This window comes from Saimiri boliviensis, chromosome 20 (genome assembly GCF_048565385.1).
Source record: "Saimiri boliviensis isolate mSaiBol1 chromosome 20, mSaiBol1.pri, whole genome shotgun sequence".
NCBI classification, from domain to species: Eukaryota; Metazoa; Chordata; class Mammalia; order Primates; family Cebidae; genus Saimiri; species Saimiri boliviensis.
The window spans coordinates 8,115,340-8,138,134 of record NC_133468.1 but is presented as its reverse complement, the minus strand read 5'-3'; the positions used below and the strand labels follow the sequence as shown (position 1 = coordinate 8,138,134).

The window sequence follows — 22,795 nt, the reverse complement described above, 5'->3', positions numbered from 1 at the left end:
CTATTTCCCCCGACAGACCCCAGTGTGTGATGCTCCCCTCCCTGTGTCCATGTGTTCTCATTGTTCAACACCCACCGCCAGGCTTCCTTTGACCTTGATCACATTGTCTCACCTCTCAGGGCCTCTGTGAAAAGAGAAAAGACTTGCACCACCCAGTCATGGCAACAAATGTCTTTAAGTCCCCAGCACAAGGCAAGTTCTCAATAAATGATGACCAAGACTGTTAATATTACTATTCTAAATAAACAGAACTTGCAACCCCAAACCTGGACAGCCACCCACCTAGGCTTCCCCTGCCCTTCAAGAGAAGGCTGGGCTCTTGGATGCCAAAGCTGGCCCCCAGCTCCTGCCAGCCATCTTCTCCAGGGCCTAGCTGAGCCTTGCCTTGGCTCTGCCAGCCAGAGGCTCCCCAGCTGCCAGCCCTAATCAGCTGCTCCAGCCAAGACCTCAAATTGATTTGCCATCGTTTAGCTGGGAAGCAAGAGTTCTTCTTGACTTGTGGCCAAAATCCATTCTGTGATAGCAAAGTAATCACCTCCGTGGCAGTGTTCGGAGAATGTGATAGAGATCTAGGACACAAAGTCTCCATCCTAACACCCAGAACCCCAGGCTTGCTGCCGCACAGCTCTGGTCCCACTCCCTCCTCCTCCTGCACCTGTGCAGTCACCATGTGTGTCCTCTGCAATAGCATGTCCCCTCTGCACTTTACATGGTCTAATTCGGTGGCTGTAAAACTTTGCAGCACAGGAGACTAGCCTGGGGAAGCCTGGCTCTGGCCCCCCAACAATCTGATTCAATTGGTATGGGGTGCATCCTGGGCATGAAGGTGCTTCTTAGGTTGTCAGAGACCGGGTCTTGCTCTGTCACCAAGGCCAGAAGGCCATGGTGTCACCATAGCTCAATGCAGCCTTGATCTTTTGGACTCACGTGATCCTCTTGCCTCAGCCTCCCTAGTAGCTGGGACTCCAGGCATGTGCTAACAAACCCACCTAATTTTTGTTTTGTTTTGAGAGATGAGGCCTTGTGTTGCCCAGGCAGGTCTTGAACTCCTGGCCTCAAATTATCCTCCTGCCTCAGCCACCCAGGCATTGGGATTTTCAATTAAGAGCTCTCTAGGTGGTTCTGATGCGCAGCAAAGTTGGGGAACTGCTGACTGCTGGTCTAAGGCACACGGCATGGCCAACCCTGGATGTGTGCACTCAGCGTGACTCATTTAGTCACTTGACAATTATTTATTGGGCACCTACAATGGCTGAGCACTATTCTAAAGGCTGGAAATGCCTCCGAGAACCAAGTCATTGCCTGCATAAACTCAACATGCTAGTCAAAGGCAGTGGCCAAGAAACAAGGTAAGTAAAATTCATAAACTATTAAATAATAATAAATGCTGGCTAGGCACAGTGGCTCATGCCTGTAATCCCAGCACTTTGGGAGGCCGAAGTGGGCAGATCACCTGAGGTCAGGAGTCCAAGACCAGCCTGGCCAACATGGTGAAATCCCATCTCTACTAAAAACACAAAAATTAGCCAAACGTGGTGGTACGCACCTGTAATCCCAGCTACTCAGGAGGCTGAGGCAGGAGAATTGCTTCAACCCGGGAGGCAAAGGTTGTGGTGAGCCGAGATGGTGCCACTGCACTCCAGCCTGGGTTACAGAGCAAAACTCCATCTCAAATAATGATAAAATAAGCGCTTCAGAAGTCACGTGTGGCCAAAGTGGCTTTTGAATGACACCTAAGTCCCCCACATACCAGCTTACGGCAATCTGCCCTGCCTACTGCTGAACAGCTCAGCTCTGATCCCTCACCCTAGGCCTAGACTGAGTCTCCACCTCAGCCATATAGTGACCCCAACTCACATGGTACCCCCAACCCTAGCCACGCACTCAGTCTTGACACCAAGCAAAGCACAGAGTGAGGCTTAATCCTAGTGGCAGACCCAGCCTGAGGTTGTGATCATCTCTGACCATTTGTATGGGCCCCAAAGTCTCCCATGAACCCAGGTCTTGCCTCCTCGCAGCACTGCATGCAGAGAACAAAGCTCCCTAATGCCTGTCTAGCCCTGCTGCCAATCCCAAACTTAGCTCTACTCTCCACAACTTTCCCTACAGAAAACCCACTGGGTTTTCTAAGGATTTTTACTACTGGTGTCTACAGGCACAAGAAAACATATGGGCTAAACAGATGGGAAAAGCCTCCGAGTGGTAAGGTTTTTGAAGCTGGAAGGTCCCTTAGAGAGCATCCAACCTCACCCCCTTACTTTACAGCGAGGCCCAGAGAAGTTCATCAGTAACCTGCTCAAGGTCGTGCAGCAAACCAGCAGCAGAACCAGAAATGGAACCCAGGTCGCCTCTCAGTCCAGTGTTCCCTTTCCTGCCTCCCTAGGACAGAGTAGGGGATACCACCCATCTGGTAGAACAGTGCCCAGAATTTCCTCTGGGAAACCACTTCTCTATTCTCTACCCATGATTTGGGCGAAATCCAAGCCAATCATCACCAAGTGCTCCCCTGGTCCCGTGATTGGTTGGGAGCCAGACTCAGCACCCAATTGGGCGAGGTGGGGCAGTGAGATGTGCTGAGACCTCAGTTCCTCCTCCCCGGTGCGCTCAAAGCTGGAGACCGGGAGGCACGAGTGCCACCTGCTTCGCTGCCATCTCACGTGGGCTGGGGATGACGCCGATCCCGGATGAGGAGGAAACTGTGAGATGAAGAGAAATGGAATTGTGGGGGCATCATCTGAACATCCATCAAGCTGAACCTGGAAGAGTTCCTACCTCTGACTTTTTTAGTTCCATGAGTCAATAAAATCCCCTTGTACCTGAAGCCATCTGGGTTGGGTCTGTGTCATGTGCAGGCCTGACGCTTTCTGGCTCTCCCAGAACTGCGCTTCCTACATCAAACCCTCCTGCTCTCAGATCTCAACCATCCTTTTGCCCTTGGTTTCTCCCAACTCCTGGTGCTCCATGGGGCATGGTCCCTCCCCCATGGAGCACCAGAGCTCTGTCTTCTCCAGGGTCCTCCACATTGTGGCAAGCAGAACCACGCCCCCCCACCCCCACAAAGATGTCCACATCCTAATGCCTGGAATCTGTGAATATGTTCTTATGCAGCAAAGAAGAATTAACGCTGCAGATGAAATTAATATTTCTAATCATCTGACCTTAAAACAGTAGATTATCCTGGATTATCTGACTGGGTGCAATATAAATACCAATGTCCTTAAAAGTGCAAGAAGGAGGCAGAAGAGCAAGCCAGCATGATGGCAGTGTGAGGACCCAGCCCAACATTTCCAGCTTTAAAGACAGAGAAAGGGCCCATGAGCCGAGGAAAGTGGGCGGCCTTCAGAAGCCAGAAAAGGCAAGGAAACAGACTCCCTCTGAGAGCCTCCAGGGGGAACACAGCCCTACTCACACCTTGACTTTAGCCCAGTGAGATTGAGTCTGGTCAGATTTCCAACCTCCAGAACCCTAAGAAAATAACTGTATTGGTTCAGGCACTGTGTTTGTTACTGCAGCAATGGGAAACCAATATGATATTGGCACTCAAGAGGGTGGTTGACAAACACTACCCCTGAGGCCCTGGATCAGCACTAAGCACAGGCCTGACTCTGAGATGGGCTCTCACAGTCAGCTGGGGCAGGGGCCAGAACTGCAGTGGACCCTGACACAGCACGCTCAGTGCTGTAACGCAGGGCCTCACAGGATGCTGCCAGAGCCCAGGGTAGAGACACCCAAGCCTGCTGGGGGCCTTTCCTAGAGGACACGGAAGCTGAGCTGACTCTGGAGTTAGCTGGGAGCAAACACCAAAAGCCAGGGTGTGGGGGTCGGAGGCAGGCATTCCAGGCTGAGGGAACTGCAGGAACAGAAGCTCAGAGGTGGAGGGAGCCTGGCCCTCTGTGGGAACTGGAGGGTGCAAAGAGCTGCAGGGGGAGGCGGACACAGAGGCCGCAGCGGGGGCCAGGCTGTGCGGGCCTGGAACGCCAAAATAAGATGGGTGAACTTCATCCACAGGGCTGGGGGCCAGTGGAAGTTTCAAGCAAGACAGAGACGTAGATGGACAGCCGGACCAAAGTGAAGACCGTGAAATGGTTCAGCAGGGAAGGGAAGGTGTGAAATCTAGGGCTGTGGGGAAGAGAGCGGACGGAGACACTGGAGAGCTGACCTCCCTGTGGGTGGTCAGAGGAAAGAAACATAGCTGAGGATGAGTCCAGTTTTCTGTCCCGGGCTAGTACCCTCCCTCAAGACAGGCACCACAGAGGCAGAGCAGATATGAGGAGAAGATGAGAATGCAGGAGTGTGTGGAGCCCGGAAGCACCCCAGGAGACATCCACGAGGCAGCTGCTCAGCAGAGAGGTCTGAGCTGGAGGTAGGAATTCAAGTCACCACCAATGGCCAGGGAGCGCATGGTAAGGGGGCGAGAAGAGGCACGGGGAACTGAGCCACCTAACAGATGTCTTTCCACACGGAACAAGGGAAAATGCTATGGTCTGCAATACGGGAGCAGGAAGAGGCCCCAAGACTGCAAATAGAAATGGCAGAATTCTCAGAGACAGACAAGGCAGGGTGTGAGGGTCCAGTGGATCCCCAGCCCCCTAGCCAAGGAGCCCTCAGGATGGGGGTGCCCCTCAGAGGCACCCTGAGGACCAGCTCTGACATTGATCCAGCTCCCTGCCTGCATCCAAGGATGCCCAAGACATCTCTGCTGCCAGGGAGTAGCTACGGTGACAGGTGTAGGCCCTGGAGAAGCCCCAATATCAGCCCTCCCCCAATCAAGTGACACCAAGGGGTTTCCCGGTCCAGGCAGAGCCAGCCCCCCCTCCCCGACACAACACACAACTCCCACAGTTGGTTTTTCCCTTCCCACCAAGGACTTCAACGCTGGGAGCACTTGATAACCGGCTGCCAGATCCCCTGGGGACAGGCTAATGAAGCTGCCTCCCTGCCTCCCGCCTTGTCTGGGGCCTTGGTCCCTCCCCCGCTCTCCCTGCCTATTCCACCCCTCCCAGGGCGTTCTAAACCTCCCGCCCCCTCCCCGCTGAGCAGTGGGGGCCCAAAATACTTTAGATGAGAAAGGGAGGCAGGAGACTCAGGCCAGAAAGTGAAGTCTCCCTCTGTGCCTCCTGTTCCAGTGTCCTCAGAATATTTGCTGAGTGACTGTGGGACACAGGCGCACCACCCACCTGCCACGTTTCTGGGGTGCTGCAGGCTACAGCTGGGTCTCTGGCCTCCAGCAGCAAGGGGTCCTAGCATGAAAGAAACGATGCTTGTATGTCAGACGGATCTGCGGGGGGCAGGAGTGGGATCTGGCTTCTCTACCTTCCAGTGCGTGACCATGGTGAAAGTTTCCTAGCTTCCTAGAAGCTCGGTTTCCTCGTCTGTGAAATGGGAACGATGCCCCCTCAAGCGGAGAGTCTGGAAGGAGACCATGTATGGATGGCCCCTGACACAGGGCCTGGTACGCAGAATGTTTGCAATAAATTTTATGTCAGAATGTTTCCAATTGCACTCCTTGGCAAGGTGAGGTATCCAATCAGGGTGTGGTGGTTGCCCTGGAAACAAGTTTCTCTACACAAAGGGTCAGCAGATGCCATGGGGACTAAGCTCACCTCTCTGGCTTCCTCTAGGCTGGTTTTATCCCCCAGGGGTTGGTACTAATTTCTAAAACCCCTTTCTCCCTCTTACTTAATCACTGCCAATCCCTGGAGGGCTTGGTCAGGCGGAGTCCCTGGTTCAAGCCGGTAAGTTGTGGAAGCTCACACATTCTTCCTCCAGATGGCAGTCAGGACAGTGTGGGGAGGGGAAAGGAATGTCCCCGCCCTGTCTGAGCAGCTCACACAGCAACCATACCTGTTCCCTGACACAGGATTCCGCCCTTAGGGTGGTCATTCTGCCTCTCAGGAGGGCTTCTTGGGCTGTGTGCCCTTCCCCACTTCCCCCAGCTCAGGGGCCTGGTGCCTTTCTCAGCCCAAGCTCAAAGGAGATCGCTGGGCAGCTGTGTCTCCTGCAGACCAGGCTGCAGACTCCTCTGAGGTTCTGTGAAGAACACCAGCTGAGCGTGTTGGCCATCTGTCTTTCTTCTAAGAGCAGAACCCCAACATTGTTTTGAGGGACTACCCTTCCTTACTCTCAACCCCTGTAGCTCTAGCTCTCCTGGCCAACTTCAAAGGTGAACCAGAATGGGTTAAAGGATGATCCCATGAAGCAAGTATAACCAGTGAAATCCCCATCTGAAACTTTCACAAGAACCATTGGAAAAGCAGCGCCCCTCCCTCCCCTCCCCTCGCCAGCCCTCCTCTTCCCTCTCCTTTGGCTGAATGGCCAAATACAGGTCTGGAGCTGCCAGTGTTCCTCCTGCCACCTTCTAGAAAGGGCCCGCTGGGAAGGACATTCATACAGGGGAAAGCAGAGCTGAGTGCAGGTGGCCGTCATATGTCTGGGTCTTTGAGTAGCAGAGTTGCTGCAGGAGTGAGTCTTGGGAACAGCAGCACTCATTTTGCTAGGTGAGTTTTGACCACCAGGCTCAGAGTCACACGGAACTGGGTGTGAGTCCCAGCTCTGCATTCTGCATGCCCGACCTGTGTGACATTCAGTTACATCCTCTTGGAAATGGGGTTAATGCCTGAAAGTAAGCCAGGAGATCCAACATTATTTCCTTTGAGGGAATGTACAACTCCAGCTCCTGAACCTTACAAACCCCTACCTGGCCTTCAAAACCGTTCTTTAGCGTGCAGTTCTGGGGCACTGAGTACATTCCCATTGTTGTACAACCATCACCACCATTCCCCTCCAGAACTCTTTTCATCTTGTTAAGCCAAAACCCTGCACCTCTTAAGCACTTGTCTGCCCATCGCCCCAGCCCCTGGCACCCACCATTCTGCTTTCTGTCTTTGTGATTCTGACTCCTCCAAAGACCTCATGCAAGTGGAGTCATACAGTATTCGTCCTTTCGCATCTGGCTCGTTTCACGCGGCATCATGTCCTCAAGGTCCATCCAGGCTGCAGCACGTATCAGGATTTTCCTCCTTCCTATGGTGGAATCATAGTCCGTGTGTGTATGTGCACATTTGGTGTCCGTCACGGACCCTCCGGTTGCTTCTATGCTTTAACTATTGTGAATAGTGCTGCTGTGAACGTGGCAGACAAATGTCTCCTCGAGTCTCTGCTTTTATTTTATTATTTATTTTTGAGACAGAGTCTCACTCAGTCACCCAGGCTGGAGTGCAGTGGTGCAATCTCAGCTCACCACAACCTCTGACTCCCCGGTTCAAGCAATTCTCCTGCGTCAGCCTCCTGAGTAGCTGGGATTACAGGTACCCGCCACCACACCCAGCTAATTTTTGTATTTTTAGTGGAGACGGGGTTTCACCATGTTGGCCAGGCTGATCTCGAGCTCCTGACCTCAAGTGATCTGCCCACTCAGCCTCCCAAAGTGCTGGCATTACAGGCGTGAGCCACCACGCCCAGCCAAGTCTCTGCTTTTAATTCTTTTGGGTATATCCCCAGAAGCGGAATGCTGCCTCATATGGTATTTCTATTTTTAACTTTTTGAGAGACTGACATGCTGTTTCCCCAATGTTTAAATGTTGATAATTACTGTATTCCACCAATACTAAGCAGTACATATTAAAATCACTGAAGTTGGGGGCCATCTTACAATTGCTGGATGTCAGAGTTTGTCAGCTTTATTTTATTGGTGGTAGGTCAAATGGAGGCTTACCTTGCAATCAGTGTCATAGTCGATTTGATGAAACGGTACAGCAATGGTAATGTAGATAAATGTTTTTAAACATTTGCAGGCCAAAGAGAGCACGCCTGAGGGTCAGTCAGACCCAGGGATTGCAGGCTCAGGCTGGAGCTGGCTCCCCCTCATTCCCCCAGCTCTCCGCTGCCTTGTCCCATAGAGCACTGTGTGACCCAGTCCTCAGCCATCTACCCTTCGCTGAGGAGAGGACCTCAGACACCACCCCGGGGGCCTCACACTGGTGCCAGCAAAAGCAGGTGCCAACAATGCGTACTGAATGGAGGAAGCCAGGCAGAGGAACGATTTCAAGACAAATTAGAGTCAAAGGTGGCCTCGTCGTCCACCTGGACTCAGGCTCGGGGCTGGGGATGAGGGTTAACTCCCCAGGGCTGACCCAGCAAAGGATCTGTAGCCAAGAAGTCATTCGAAAACCCGGCTTTCCAGAAACCATGGACCAAAAGATGGTGACTGCCCGATGGGGCTTTGAGAGATCAACAGCTTAAGCCAAAAGAGGAAGATTTTTGACACAGACCGAAAATCCTGGGAATCTTGCCCGGGGGAAAGTCAGAGAGGCAAGCCCAGTCCTTAGGGGTCCCAGACCCTTTGTGCAGAGAAACCCATGTTTCCAAGGCAACCACCGCCTCCCAAGTAGGCGCTCTCCTCTGCCAAGGAATGCATCTTAAAATATTCTCATGTTTAATATATTAAGAACAAACAGCGTACCAGGCCCCATGCCAGGGGCTTCATGAGCATGCTCTCGCTTAATTCTCACAGGGAGAATCCAGACCCCACTTCAGATCAGATGTCAGCGGGGTGCTCAGGCTCAGCAAGAATAGAAGCCTGACCCCAAGGTCACACACAATTTCATGCAAATCTGTCTGATCCCTGATTTTTTCCCATTTCCCTGGGAAGCTGGGGCCCCTTGGATGCTAGACCCACTTTGATGGACCCCAGAAACATGGCCGGTGGGCCATGCAGTGTGTCTCCAGGCAGCCACACAGACACGTGTCACATGCGGTCACATGAACCACATTCCTGAATTTAGCACAAGCCCCCACACAGGCCAACCAGTCCAATGCCCCTTCGCCCTCTCGATGGAATGGCAGGGGCTCCCAGGTGGAGGGAAGTGGGTATCTGGTGTTTGCCAGCATCTGCTCTCCTTTATTTTGCTCACAGCATCTCAGTTTCCCCTTAGGAAACCTCTTTTCCCCAAGTTCCCATGGAAAGGGGCTGCCCTTATCCCCCCAGGTCTAGGGATGACCCCATGTCCCAGGCCTGGCCCATGGGTGTCTGCCCCTGGGGTTTATCCTACAGCTATTACTTGCTGGGTGTGGGGCCCAATCTTTCTGCCAGTGTTACTGAGCCGGCAGGCTGTGGGCCTGGAGCTGCTGGGGGCAATCTTTAACCTCAGTAGGGAGATTGCCTGAGAGTGAGGCCAAGGCAGAGGAATTAGAGATGGAGACAGGTGTGTGTGTGGAGAGGGAGATTCGACCCACCCTGAGGACTTCTCGCCTTTCCCTTCCACAGGTGTTGATCCCAAAATTAACTCTCCATAAACAACCTGCATGCTGAACTCCACCACAGTCTTTTTTCCAGGAACCCAACCTGTTACAGTTGGTGCTGAACATGAGTCAGGAAAGCAGACACTGGGGTGGAGAGTTTGGAGCTGAACCACCTGCTGCTCAGCTGGCAACGAGATGCCTGGCACAGAGTGCCCCTGGCCCAGGTGATGAAGGATGCTGGACTTGTGAAAGAAATTCATTAACTGGTGTGATGTATAAGTGTAATAGATTTGAGAAAGACGGGGGTGGAGGGTCGGAAGGGAAGTAATGTAACAGTCGAACTGGGTGGCTATTGTTAAACCCGCTTGATCTGAAAAACAGTAACAAAAAGCTGAGCCTGATAAATCAGCAATTAAAGGCCAATGTGAAAGCCAGAGGCCCTTTCGTTGGCATTTAAAGAGGCTCTCATCTGCAGCAAGAGGGCAGAGAAAGCAGAAACCAGGTTCAGGATCCACAGAAGATGCAACTCCAACCCAGGTGAGTCCACCGTGCCACGGCCAGGGCCCTGGTTAGAAGAGAGCGCACCCCTGTGGCCAGGTGCGGTGGCTCATGCTTGTAATTCCAGCACTTTGTGAGGCCGAGGTGGGTAGCTCATGAGGTCAGGAGTTTGAGACCAGCCGGGCCAGCATGGTGAATCCCTGTCTCTACTAAAAATATGAAAATTAGCCGGGCGTGGTGGCACACACCTGTAATCCCAGCTACTCAGGAGGCTGAGGCAGGAGAATTGCTTGAATTTGGGAGGCAGAGGTTGCAGTGAGCTGAGATTACTCCACACTGCACTGCAGCCTGGGTGACATAGGAAGCCTCTGTCCACTCCCCCCGAAAAAAATAAAGAAATAAAGAGGGTACAACCCTGACACACAGGCTGGGGACATCTAGGTTGAGGCGCCTACAAACAATGGACTCTCCAGATCCCCCTGAGCTCTCTGAGCCTGCAGGAATGCCAACCTCACTGCCGAAGGCTGGCACTCCCTCCTTCCTTGCCTGGACACTGTGCAGAGGCCTCTCCCCATCCAGACAACACGTCCCTGGCTCAGGCTCTGCCTCATCTGTCCTCCCGATCACTAGGACAATGACTAGGATGAAGTCACAATAGCAACCTGCTGTGGGCATGTGGGGCCTGATAAGGAAAGAAGAGGCTATATCCCAAAGGGGCGGGAGGACCTAGCCAGCACAGGTCTGTGGGAACATAGGACTGGAATCCAAGGGTGTCTGCTCAAGAAGGTCAGAAGGTAAGATTGGATAAAGGAGTGTTTATCAACTTGGGAGAACTCTCCCGGGGTACAGGATTTATTACTCTCACCAGTGGCCCAGGAGATGGTGCAAACTCACTACAGATGGTTCCTAGAAACATGGGAAAAGCAGCAACCAACATGAAGTGAGAAATGACAGGGCAGACAGTGAGAAAAGGCACTTGGAGGCCCAGATTGGTGGACCCACCAGAGGAGGTGTGCCATGTAAGACTGGAACTCCCAGAGGCCTATGCTGTACACAGGACCCAGATGACATCCCACCCCTGACCCAAGGCTGTTAGGAACGCACCACTTAGAAGTTCAGTGATGGCTCCTCTCTGGGGACCAGGGCTGGCAGGAGGAGTTGCCAGGGTAGAGCCAGGCTCACTCACAGCAATTATCCCAAGGACCTTGGAAAACCAGAAGCCATCTGCCTTAGTGCTGCTGTCACAAAATATTATAGGCTGGGTGGCTTATAAAGGAATTTATTTCTAACAGCTCTGGAGGCTGGGAAGTCCAAGATCAAAGTAAGTTTGGTGTCTGCGGAGGGCCCAGTTTCTGGCTCCTAGATGGTACCTTCTCACCATGTCCTCAGAGAGCAGAACAGGCAGGGCAGCATGCTGGGGCATCTTTTCATTAGGGCACGAGTCCCATTCATGAGGCTCCACCCTTATGACCCAATCGCCTTCCAAAGCCCCCACCTCCTAATACCCTCACATTGGTGATTAGGTTTCAACCTATGAATTTTGGGGAGACACCAACGTAGAGACTATGGCACTATCAGAAGGCAGGAAGATGTCATTGTGGTGAGTGGTAGGGTAGAGAGAAGGCCAGGGGAGCCTGACCTGCAGAGACCTGTGGAGTGAATACAACTTGGCATCCCTAGGGGCCACATAGATGTGCAGCCAGCAAGGGTACTACTGTATCTGCATAATCGAAAACAGCAAGCATGGATGTCTGGGAAGCTAAAGACAGTGACCTTAATAAAAAGAAACAATCCCTTCCCCAGTGTGCATCCTAAGCGAGTTCTTGGACCTGGAAACTTGATTGACAGAAAGCCCATGTCCCCAGGAGGAAGAACCCCATGATTGCCCACAGCAAGGATTCCCCTGTTTCTTTCCAATGTTACTCAGGTAACTGTGTACTGGGGAAGGGAAAACCCAGAGCATTAGCATGGCCCCTGCTAAGAGAGCCAGGTGATAAATGGAGTTCTAGCCTAGGTCCAGCTCACAGTGGGTCCACCGTACCATCCTCGGTGGTCTCCAAATGTATAATTGTAATTGACATACTTAGTAATTGACACAAGCCCCCTTATCCTGTGAGGTAAGAGCTATCACAGTGGGGAGATTCAAGTGGCAGCCTCTGAAACTGTCCCTTCTGGCCAAGATGATAAATAAAAAGCAGTATTATATCCCACAGGATGGCAAGGATGAGTGCTGTTCTTAAAGATGTGAAAGATGCGTGGTCATTCCTATTATAGTCCCATTTAATTCACCAGTCCGTTCCACATGAAAACTACCAGAAGGGCAACACGTAGTAGCCCAATTGCAGCTTCCTTGCTAGGTGTAATATTGCTGCTAGAGAAGATTAATATGAATTCAGGGGACCAGGCGCAGTGGCTCATGCCTGTAATCCCAGCACCTTGGGAGGCCGAGGCTAGTGGATCATCTGAAGTCAGGAGTTCAAGACCAGTTTGGTCAACATGGTAAACCCTATCTCTATTAAAAATACAAAAATTGGCCAGGCATGGTGGCTCATGCCTGTAATCTCAGCTACTTGGGAGGCTGAGGCAGGAGAATTACTTGAACCTGGGAGGCAAAGGTTGCCGTGAGCCACTATACTCCAGCCTGGGTGACAGACCGAGATTTTGTCTCAAAAAAAAAAAAAACAGATTTCGGATACATGTTATGAAGCCATTAATCTGGTGAATATGTTCTTTTTCATCTCATTCCAGAAAGAGTGTGAAAGAGTATGCATTCACATGAAAGGGACAACAGTATACGTTCACTTTTCACCAGGGCTCTGTTATGATCATTCCAAAAGATCTAGATCATCAGACAACCTGCAGATCATCACCCTGATCCAGTACAATGTCAACATGCTGATCAGGCAGATAGACAAGAGGTACCTAGCCTGCTGGAGGCCAAAGGGTGAGAGAGAAAACTACTAAAAATTGAGAGGCCACCACATTAGTACAATTTCTAGGCATTCAATGGTCTGGTGAATACTGGGACATAGCTACAAAGTAAAGACAAATTATTTCATCTTTTACTTCCCACCAGTCGTAACAGCTGATAGGTAGGTCTGGAGACAGCATATTCCATAGCTGAGAACACTGCTCCAATCCTGTATGGCAGTGCCCTGAAAGGCTGCCAAGGCCCAGAGCAAGAAAGGACTCTGCAGAAGCGTCAGGCTGCGGGGCCTCAGCCCTATCACTTAAGCCATACAGCTCAGCAGACCCTATGGTGTCAGCCATGTGAGTGATAGGAAGAGATGCCAGTGATGGACCCAAGCTCCAGTGGGAGAATCCCTTAGGATCTCGAGACTCGCTAGGATTTGGGAGCAAATCCTTACAATTAGCAGCAAAGGATTATACACTTTTGAAAACAGGTCCTGGTGTGTTTGTGCTACCAGCCCTGGTGTGACACAGAACACCCAGACTTGAGACACCGGGTGATCAGGCAGCCAGAACTGCCTGTCATGAGCTGGGTCTGCCAGACCCAGTCAGTCTAACATGGTGAGGACATCCTGGATCAAACATGAGCAGGCCTTGAGGACACCAGCAAGCTATGCGGCAGGTAGCCTAGCCCCCACGTCATCCACACTGCGGTACCTTCTCACTGCAACCTTTGCCTCCCACGTCATCCACACTGTGGTACCAGCACCCTCAGCTCATACAAATAGCCACATGGGGGACTCCCATGCCACCAGCTGAAGAGGATAAAACTGAGATTGGTTTGACTTGGCATGTGGCAGCTGACTACATTGGTCCCCTCCTGAAAAGACCAGGAATAGAGACCTGTTCCAGACAGGCATTTGCCTTTCCTGCCTGTGGGCTCTCTTCTCAGGGGTTTATGAAGTGTGTGATTCGCTGGCACAGGAGTTCACATAACATCACTTCTGACTCAACAGCCCATCTTATAGCAATAACCCTGGAGGGGCAGGAGTGGGCTGGGCCATGACCAGGCATCCACTGATAATACTGCCCACCACATGACCCCAAAGCTGCTGGCCCGATGGTGCATTGTGATGGCCTGTTGAAGACAGAGCTGCAATGTCAGTTCCGAAACAAGCCTTCACAAGGTTTCAGTACCATCCTCCAAGATGCAGTACCACTCGAAGTCAAATACTACACATGGCACTGCACACCCACTGGGCAGAATACACAGATCCAGGAACCTAGGGGTAGGAGCTTAAGTGGCCCAGTGGCCCACTTTGAGAGTCTGTGCTCTCTGTCCCTCAACTCTGGGTTCTGTAGGTCTAGGAGTCCTCGTTTCCGAAGAGACAAGATTTCTGCAAGGTGACAAAGCCAGAGTCCCTCAAGTCAAAGCATTGCCGCCTCCTTGGCACTCTGGGTTTCTTGTCCTTGCATCAGGGAGCCAGCGGTAAGAAGAGGAGTCACATCCTGGCATCCAGAAGGGGTTGCACTTTGGGACTGGGAGGAATATGTCTGACATCCAGGTGATGCCCTTGGGTGCTTCTTGGTACTCCCTTGCCCAGTTTTGATGGTAAGTTGCCAAGTGTAGGAACCTTGCCCTGAAAATGGCATGGTAACCAGGGTCTCCATTCTCTCAGGAAACCAGGACACCAACAGAGATGTCGTCTGAGAGTTAGGTGATCTGTAATGGGCAGTGGAGTGGACAGCTAAGGATGTCAGTTGCAGCCCTGAGACCCCAAAACTTCAGAGGCAGAGGCTGGAGTTCATCTCACTAATTTTCCTCTTCAAGTTTCCTCCTAGAAGAGCTTCTCACAGAACTTACATGAAGTGGGTCTAAGAGGTGGACTGTGAAGGACTCTGTAAGGTGCCACCAAGGTCCCTCTGCGGGAATAAAGAACTTATGACCCCAGCTGCCGGGAGTACCACCTGCAGAAAGAGAACAGCCCTCATGCTCTATTCCCAGGGTGGCCTACGTCCAGTGACCTGACCAATGTGGGGTGCCAAGTACCCGACCTTTTGCCTTGACTCAGGACAGTTCTGAGGGGTCATCACATCCTCAGGCCAGCGGAGGCTTCTGCCGGGATAGCATCATAGGTCAGCCTTCCCCTTTGCCCAAGCCTGCTTCTCCCTGCTCCCTTCCAATGGTATTGGCTTCAGGAGCCCTGGCTAAACAGCCCGTACACACTTCATCTCAGAGACCTGCCCAAGCTCATACTCAGTCCTGGAGTGGCAGAAACAAACCTCAGACTCATTGTTACTGTCCAAAGCCCAGCGCGTGCAGGACTCAGAAGTGAGAAACAGAGCAGATACCTTGGATGCAATGAAGATTTGAACTCCATATAAGGAATGAGTCTAATTACCTTAGGCTGCTCGTGGTGATGTTGCTAAGTTTCTGCTCAGAGGACGGGGAAGAGGAGATAGTCCAGAAAAACAGAGCAGTCCCCTCACCCATCTCAGGCTTTGGGGTTATTGGGAATCAGAGGATGTCAGAGCTTTAACTTCCTAGCTGTGGGGCCTTAGCAAACCACTCCACCTCCCCAAGCCTGTTTCCCCCACTCCAATCTGGAGCCAATAAGATGCACCTGTGATTCTTTCGTAGCTGGCATTGGGGTTCCCGGTGCACAGAAATCTCTCGGTAAATGTGGCCATTATTATTCAAGAGCCGAGGAGGCTAATTAGCCTCGCTGCTGATGCAACAGGAATTCACAGCGCGGGGACTGGCCTGCCGAAGGGAGGACAAGGCTGGAACATCTCATTTTGACAAATGGCTTTTGTTTACCCACGACTGGCAAACAAACGCTCCACGACGTGCAGCTAATCACCTAAAAATAACAGCACATATGTTCCCTCTGAGGAGTGTTCCTTGCTAACAAGCACAGCGGCCGTGGGCTGCTGGGGGTGGGGTGGGGACACTCTGCACTCCTCTGAGGCAAATACAAAGACCTCTCTCCTTCCCTGCCCCCAGCCCTCCTCCCGCATCCATCCTGCTGCCTGGACCTGTCTGCAGCACCACGCACAAACCACTCTCCCTTCTGCTTCCCTGCCCTGCCACCAAATCCGTCCCCGCTGCTGTCCTGGGGCAGGGCTTATGCCACAGTCCCCTCTCTACCCCCCTGGCCTCGCTCCACCCCCTCCACTCTGCCACAGAGGCAGCTTTCTAACACACATATCTGATTCTGTCATTCCCCTGCTTGGAACTCCGCCTGTCTCTCTGCCTCGAGGCCATGCCAGTCTCATTTCCCATACCACCTGGGCCTGACCATCAGCGTTCACCAGGGCCTTCCAGCCTCCAGGCCTCTGCACATGTTGGAGTAGGGCTGCTTCTCCACCTACACACCTCCTCCACTCTCAGGCAGGTGCTCAGCTCTAAATGACATCCCAGCTGATGATGAGTGAATAAGCTCTCTCTGCACTCCAGGTCCATGTGCCCAGCTGCCCACTGCACGTCTCCTCCTGCTGTCCAGTAGGCATCTCTGAACCATGTGTCCAGAACCACACACACACACACACACACACACACATACACACACGCACACGGGATCTTCATCTCTGAACCATGTGTCCAGAACCACACGCAAACACACACACACACACACACACATACACACACACGGGATCTTCATCTCTGAACCATGTGTCCAGAACCACACGCAAACACACACACACACACATACACACACACACACATACACACACACACACGGGATCTTCATCTCTGAACCATGTGTCCAGAACCACACGCAAACACACACACACACACAGGATCTTCATCTCTGAACCATGTGTTCAGAACCACATGCAAACACACACACACACACACACACACATACACATACACACACACACACGGGAATCCTCATCTCTGAACCATGTGTCCAGAACCACACGCAAACACACACACACACACACACACACACACACACACACATACACACACACGGGATCTTCATCTCTGAACCATGTGTCCAGAACCACACGCAAACACACACACACACACACACACACACACATACACACACACGGGATCTTCATCTCTGAACCATGTGTCCAGAACCACACGCAAACACACACACACACACACACACACACACACATACACACACACGGGATCTTCATCTCTGAACCATGTGTCCAGAACCACACGCAAACACACACACACACACATACACACACACACACACACGGGATCTTCATCTCTGAACCATGTGTCCAGAACCACACGCAAACACACACACACACACTCACACACACACGGGACCCTCATCTCTGAACCATGTATCCAGAACCACATGCAAACACACACACACAGGGGATTCTCCTGCAATCTTTCTGGTTGCTCAGGCTCAAAGCCCTGGAATCCTCCATGTCCCCCTCCTCTCCCATCCCACAACCAACCCATTAGCAAGTGGGGTCAGCTCTGTCTTCAAAACACACACAGACTCGCCTCAACACCTGCACATTACCTCCTGGCGCCTCTGTCCCACCTCCCACCTCCAGCGCACCACCCCCCCAACTTCAGCCCTTGCCAGCCACAGTCTGCTCACAACCCAGGACCCTTTAAAACTGGTCACACCCAGTCTCTCCTGCACCCCAAAGCCTCCAGTGGCTTCCATCTCAGAATCCAGCCAAAGCCCTAGGGAGTCCACAACGAGGGTGGCCAGATCTCACAAACAAAAAGGCAGGATGCCCTTTAGGTTCGAATTTTAAGGACATGCTAAGTGAAATAAGCCAAACACAGAAAAACAAATACCACGTGATGTCACATGGACATGTGAAATCTGAAAAAGCCAAATTCATCGAAGCAGAAAGTAGAGTGGTGGGTACCAGAGGCTGAGGGCGGGCTGAGGACCGGGGAGCTGAGGGTCAAAGACACAAAGTTCCAGTTAGACAGGAAGAAAGGACTCCATGGTACACCGTGGCGACAGAGTGACAGCGTACTGTATTCTTGAAAATCGCTAAGAGTAGCTTTGAAGTGTTCTCACCACAGGAGAAAAAAAATGATGTGGGAAGTCATGCATATGTTAATTAGCTCAATTTAGTCATCCCATAAATGAATACATATTCCAAAACATCATGTTGTAGGCCACAAGTATATACAATTTTTATTGGTCAATTAAAACAATGTTTTACAAAGAAGAAAGGGATATTAGGAGATAAAATTATCTTTTTTTGAATTTCAGGGAAAGGCAAACTTGCGTGGGACACACTTATACTAAAAAACGATTTGCTGTTTATCTGAAATTCCAGTGTAACTGGGCATCCTGTATTTTTCCAGCAGCCAGACCTACAAAGCCTGAGATGGTCCGGGGCACCCCGAACCCTGTTGTGGCTCACGGCCCCCCACCTCCTCTGCGGCTTGGGTGTCCTGCTTTTCCTGGGGATCCGGACAGAGTCCCTCCACTTCAGGAATGCACCTGCCATCCCCTCTGCTCCCAGTGTCCCTGTGGCTCACTCCCCGGGCCCCTGCAAGTCTCTGCCCAGATGCTACCTCTTGCCGAGGCCTGCCCTGAGCAGCCCGTACAAAACAGCAGCCCTGTCATTACTCCACTCACTGCTCCGTGGCTTTTATGACCTTCCACAGAAAGCCGTCTCCTTGAAGGCAGAGTTTCATCTCTGCTGTCCACAGCTGTGTCCCCACACTGCAGACAGTGCCTGGCATGTAGTAGGCAGTCAATAACTATTTCCCAAATAAATGATGTCCCTACTGCCCCACCCAGGCCACCTGGCAAACTCCTTAAACCACAAGGACAGCTCTATGGCCTCTCCTCTGCAAAGCTCTCCCTGACCACACACGTGTCCTGCAGGCAGGGAGAGCCTCCTCATTAGATGAAGAGTCCCTCTGAGATGGCGATGGTGTCCCAACCACCTTTTTATCCCCAGTGCCACATCGATGCCAGTGTGGGAGGTGCTCGGTACATGTGCAAGTGGATGAACCAGTGATTGAATACCTGAGTGAGCCAAGAAATAAACAGCAGAGGAGCCAAGCAGAGTTCTATCTCTAAGGCTCCCTGCCGGGGGCTGATTTGATTCCTGCTGCTCCTAAAGGACGACTTTTGATTTTTATCCCCACTGGGTAAAAAACAATGAAGAAGGAGATGTTGATATGCTTCCCTCCCCTCCAGCCCATATTCTACAAAGTGTGTCCACCTCATTCCATGATCCTCTCACCAGCCTGAGAGGCAGCTATCACTACCCCATGATTCAGATGAAGAGACACAGGTCCCAGGACATGAAGCAAGTTACCAGAGCCACACCAGGAGAGGGAGGAGAAGATGCAGCTGGGACCCCACCCCAGCCCATCTAACCCTGAAGGCCTCCATGCCCCGCTGCCTCTCCAGCTTGCCCAGGGTTGCAGTGACCCATGCAGGCCTCCCGAGCAGGGAGGAGAGAGAAGTCAGGCTGCACAAGAGGACAGGGACTCTGCCCAAGGCAGAGCCGCTTTGGATTCCCTCGGGCATCCTGGGGCCCCGGCCCTGCTGTCCACCCACGTATGCACTGTTGTAACCTGTCTTTGATCGAGGTTCCATTGCCCACACCAGCTTCGGAGCCAGTCCTCCATAGGCATTTGCCCTGAATCATTTCACTTGTCTCAAAAGATTTTTGATGTTAATGTCATTCTGCACTAATGAGTCCAGCCCACTTGGTCCCAGCTGGAGCCTCCATTTTCTGCTGATTAATTGGTACAGAACTCTGGAGGGGAGCAAGGCGAGGGGAGGGGAAGAAACAGGTGGGGGAAGAGAAAGGGAGAGAAGGGCCATTTCCAGAGCAGAAATAGGTTTCCTCTGCTCACCAGTGATTATTATCCTTAACTGAAGCCTTCAGCTAGTTATGGGGCAGATACTAGAGGGCCACACCTTCCTCAGCCACTTAACTGTCCCCACTTCAGGAAAACTGAGACCCACGGATACTGTCCCAGGGTATAAAGCAGGGTCTGGAGGAAAGCACAGGCTAAGAACTGGTAGACTTGGGCCGGCACAGTGGCTCACGTCTGTAATCCTAGCACTTTGGGAGGCCAAGGCAAGTGGATTACATGAGTCAGGATTTCGAGACCAGCCTGGACAACATAGTGAAACCCCGCCACTACTCAAAATACAAAAATTAGCCAGGTGTCATGGCACGTGCCTGTAATCCCAGCTACTTGGGAGGCTGAGACAGGAGAATTGCTTGAACCCGGGAGGAGGAGGTTGCAGTGAGCCGAGATTGTGCCTGCACTCCAGCCTGGATGACAGAGACTCTGTCTCAAAAAAAAAAAAAGAATCGATAGAGTTGGGTTCTGACTCATCCCAGCTCTGCTCAGTGTTGCCCTGCGCAAGTCACTGGCCTCCCCACGCCTCATTTTCCATCTGTAAAATGGGGACAGCAATCCCACCAAAGCACAGAGTTGAAAGCTCTTGGATTCGACAACTTGGCTTTCAATTCCATGTCTTCCATTTAGCAGGGCTGTGTGGCCGTGGACGAGCTGCTTCACCTCATATGCAAAATGGAAATATTAACAGCAGCCACCTGACGGAGCTGCAGCGAGGACTGAAGGAGAGATGAGGAAGGTGCAGTGCTCGCCTGGTGCCCAGCAGGATCAGTAAATGGAGGCTACTGTTACCACACCTGGAAATAGCCACCTGATTAAGCAGAGCGTGTGACTTGACTCGGTGGAATATTATGCAGGCACCAAAATGAATACACAGTAGATGGTGCAGCCCAGGAAATGCCTGTGTCCAAATGCCTCCCTCACTAGAGCTATTCAAGGGAATGATCATCTCCATTTTACAGAAGGGATAGCTGAGGCTCATAGAAGGGGCTTGAACGGTCCCAGGTCACAGAGTAAGTAAATGGCTGAGCTGGGAATTGAATACAGAGAAAACCTGCCTCAAAATGCAGACTCTATCCTCTTAGTGACAATTCCTGCACACCGTATTTTAGAAACTGATTTGCTGAAGTCATGAGCCTGCAGGCATTTCATTTTGCTTTCTGTCCAGGTGATCATGATGTTGCTGTGCCATTGATAATCACTGTTTAAGGCAGATAAGAATGCCTGACCTGCACTCCCCACCTGGCTGATGTGCAGAGCAAAGGAGCTAAAGGCTTGTGTGGGCTCCGGCAACAGGACAGAGCATGTGAGCACTAGGCAGCATCATTCCAGGACCGGGGTGGCTTCAAACTACACGGTCATTCATTCATTTATTCTACAAGCACTTACTGAGCCTAAAGTTACATGTTCTAGCCTCAGAGGACACAGCAGGGAACAAGAGAAATTACCTATTCCTGCCTTCTTCGAGCTGACATCTCTGGGGAGAAGACAGACAATAGACAAATAAACAGATACGAATATTAGAGAGGAAAATAAAGCAGGATCAGGGCATTGGGGGGTGCAGCTCCTTTGTTCATGATGTCCTGGAAGGCCTCCCTGGTAAGGGACCATAGGAGGCTGAGGTTTAAACAAAGGAGATAAACCATGATATCCAAGGGAAAAGCATCCGGGCAGAGAAACAGCAAGCAGAAAGGTCCATAGTCCGTTGGGGCTGCTGTAACAAAATACCATAAAATGGGATGCTTATAAACAACGTTATTGGCTTCTAACCATTCTGGAGGCTGGGAAGATCAGGGCATCAGCAGATTCAGTGTCTAATGATAGACAGCCTGCTTGCTGGTTCATAGATGGCACTTTCTCACCATGTCCCCCCATAGTGGAAAGGACAATGCAGGTCTCTGGGGCCTCTTTGATGAGGGCACTAATTCCATTTGTGAGGGCTCCACCCTCATGACCTACTCACTTCCCAAGGGCCCTACCTTCCTAACACCCTCACACTGGGGGTTAGGTTTCAACATACAGAGTCACAAGGACACAGTTGGACCACAGCAGGCCCTGAGGCTGAATTATACCCTCGAAGTTCAGGAAACAACCAGGAGGCCAGTGTGGCTGCCGCAAGCAGGGGAAGGAGATGGAGAAGAGGTTTGGTGGGCTGCAGATGCTGCAGGGCCTCGCAGGCCACCGTAGGAACTTCAGAATTTACCGTCCAGCCTGAAGGATCTGGCTTGTCATGCTCTCATTGGCTGTATTGTTTGCATTTCAAAGGATATGAAATTTCCCAACAAATTCCCAACAATGTCCCATTTCTGACCAGATAAAACCTGAACTCCCAGATGTGGCATTGAAAGGCTTTCAGAGTAAGGGAGGACAGGGAGATGCTCGGTACCCCACTTCACTTTCCAGCCTCCATTCCCCCAACTCCCCACCATACAGCGTCACCCCTGCCCCTCCCTCACCACCCTCCATCACACCTCTGTGCCTTTGCCCGTGCAGGGCTCTCTGCCTGCCTTCACTCAGGCTGACACTCAAATACCCGGGGAGCACCTCTCGAGTGCCAGGCCCTATGGGAGGGGCTGGGGAAACAGTAGTGAGCAAAACTATCCCCATCTCTGCTCATCTGGCTTCTAGCACAGAAGACAAACACTAACCTGGTAAGTGCAGGAAATAAGTAATCACCATGATGGGGAACTGTGGGCCACGGCAATGCTCACAGGGTGCCTGACCGCTCCAGAGTGAGGGTAATCAGGGAGCCCTGAGGAGGGAGCATTGAAGCTGAGACACAGAGTGAGCATCAGTCAGCCCAGGAAAGAGGTGGGAAGAACAACTAGCCCCCTGGCACAGCACAGCGGAGGGAGGAGGGACGGAGGGAGGAAGAGGGCAAAGCTCGCCCAACCTTCTGCGCCAGGCCGGGAAGGAAGCTCAGCAAACAGGCAGTGCCCGCCTGGCTCAGTGCTAGGTAAACAGGACTCTGCCCTGCACCTGCTGCCTCCCCACAGCCTGCAGCTGCCAGGGATAAATATTTGCCTACGGACCTGTCTAACCTAATGAGTGTTTGGGCGTCTGCCAGGCAGGCCTGGCTGGAGGGGAGCTGGCAGGAAGGGGGACAGTCCTGGGGGATTCCAGCGCCTCACTGCCTGAAGCCCTGAGACGTAGGACCCGGACCTAGAAGAAAACCACAGCCAGGAACCAAGGGCAGCGCATCATCAAGGGCCTTCCCTAAGTGCTTCAGAGGGGTTAGGAAGGCCTGACGCCGGGAAACCAAGGACAGAGTGACCCCCAAAAAGGCAGCCCACCTCCACA

General features: G+C 52.0%; 1 long non-coding RNA gene across 2 annotated transcripts; it reads right to left on the bottom strand.

Annotated features, from left to right (window-relative positions):
* Positions 1–12: 12 nt before the first annotated feature.
* LOC120360376 (uncharacterized) lies at positions 13–22,437 on the bottom strand. Of its 2 annotated transcripts, none has more exons than XR_005576884.2 (4): positions 22,144–22,437; positions 6,868–7,023; positions 5,178–5,409; positions 13–2,696 (listed from the first exon to the last, which is right to left on the bottom strand). It is a non-coding gene; the product is annotated as an uncharacterized LOC120360376 (long non-coding RNA). The 2 variants fall into 2 exon arrangements; XR_012515292.1 differs by having other exon boundaries at positions 5,178–5,240.
* Positions 22,438–22,795: the final 358 nt, after the last annotated feature.